This window comes from Phaseolus vulgaris, chromosome 5 (assembly GCF_051622355.1).
Source record: "Phaseolus vulgaris cultivar YP4 chromosome 5, ASM5162235v1, whole genome shotgun sequence".
Lineage (NCBI taxonomy): Eukaryota > Viridiplantae > Streptophyta > Magnoliopsida > Fabales > Fabaceae > Phaseolus > Phaseolus vulgaris.
In genome coordinates, this window is record NC_143502.1 from 2,516,360 (window position 1) to 2,518,091 (window position 1,732).

Consider the following 1,732-nt stretch of genomic DNA (forward strand, 5'->3'; position numbering starts at 1 on the left):
TGTCATTTCATATGAATTACTTAAAAAATAAAATTATTTTTTAATTTTTTAAATTAATATTAATATACCGTTTTTATAAGCAAACTAACTCTCCCACTCTTTCCTTAATTCCTTATTTTAAGGAAACAAGAAGTAAGAGAGAGCATATTCTCACACTCACACATTTCCACATCAAATCTCACATATCAAATAAACTAACCTCCATTTTCAATCACTCTCTTCACTCCATTTCAAGCAATTATATTCTTTGGTAAAATCATTATTTTTTTGAATCTACCATAAAGTCAATCCTAACTTTGACGTGAAGAGAAAAAACTTGAAGAAGAAAAACTTAAACCAAACTGGGAAAGAAGAAAAAAAAAAGTTGTTTAATCAATTCATCATTTTTCTTTTATGTTATTTTTTGTTTTTCAATTTTGACTCATCCAAAATTATTTTTATATATATGTTAATTTTTATCATCGTGAAAGTTTAGTAAAAGAATAAAATGCAGATACACGGACACAACAACGTCTGTATTTCCACTAGTATATATAAAAGGAATTTTCATTATAATCGATTTTTGGTGTACATAAATTTTTTCCAATTCTACCCTTATTTAATATATATCATTTTATTAATACAATTGAGTATTTTGTCATTTCATATAAATTACTTAAAAAATAAAATTATTTTTTAATTTTTAAAATAATATCAGTGTAGAGTTTTTATATGATTCTCACTGTTTTTTTTCTCTTTATTTTAAGATAAAAAAAAAACATACTTCCATATATTTTCACACTAAATCTTTATTTTCAATTATTTTGAATCAGTATAAAGTATTTTGTTATATTGAATTATTTACAATACATGTAGGCATTTATATATGTATGCTTCTCCACCGCAAAGTTTTGCTTCAAACCCAAGACTGCACTGTCTCTCTGACTTCTCATGGATTATGAACATAATAATTATGGCCACGTGGATCATCTGCAGCGTTTTGAAGGAGGCGTCCATCTTAATGGTTCCCACAAAGAATAAATATTGCAAGTTACTCATCACTAATCAAAATTATTATAGAAAAACTGAATTAAACATAATTTTAAACTAAGACAAAATACAAATAATGAAACAAAAGAACTTTAGAGAAAGAAGAAAAATAGTTGAAACATGGAAACACAAAAATAAAATTTTTATCAATCAAAACCTCATAATTTAATAAAAAATTACAAAGAAATTAACTAAAAAATTTAACTTTCTATACGAAAGCAAAAGAAAAGAAATTATAAAAAAAAATAATTAAGAAAACCCTATAAAACTTCCGTTGAAATACTTATTGCAACATCAGAAACATTAACTACTTGAATTTTTTCAAAAGATTAAATAATTTGTTGTTAGAATGGTATGTTTTTTTTTTATAAAAAGTTTTCATATTAGGTATCACTATACAACTTGACATCTGAACGAGACTAACGCCTCAAATAACAACAATCATATACCATCACATAAAAAAATATTATTAAAAAAAAATATATAAAAATATGGGGATTAGACCAAAACTCATACGTTAACAAAAACAACAATGGTATGTTACTTACCTGATTTGTGACGAGACTGGGAGATCCAAAGGGCACCCTTGCTGCTGCTAGATTCATTGATAAGAGTAGCACAAATACCATAACCATGTTTAAGATAAGCTTCTTAAAGTAAGCCATTTTTCTTTCAAAGGAAAAATGGTTGGCTGCAATATGTC

The 1,732-nt window shown here is 25.5% G+C and overlaps 1 long non-coding RNA gene across 1 annotated transcript; it reads right to left on the minus strand.

The window, feature by feature from the left end:
* Positions 1-768: 768 nt before the first annotated feature.
* LOC137836207 (uncharacterized) lies at positions 769-1,732 on the minus strand. The gene is made up of 2 exons (XR_011085207.2): positions 1,578-1,732; positions 769-996 (listed from the first exon to the last, which is right to left on the minus strand). It is a non-coding gene; the product is annotated as an uncharacterized LOC137836207 (long non-coding RNA).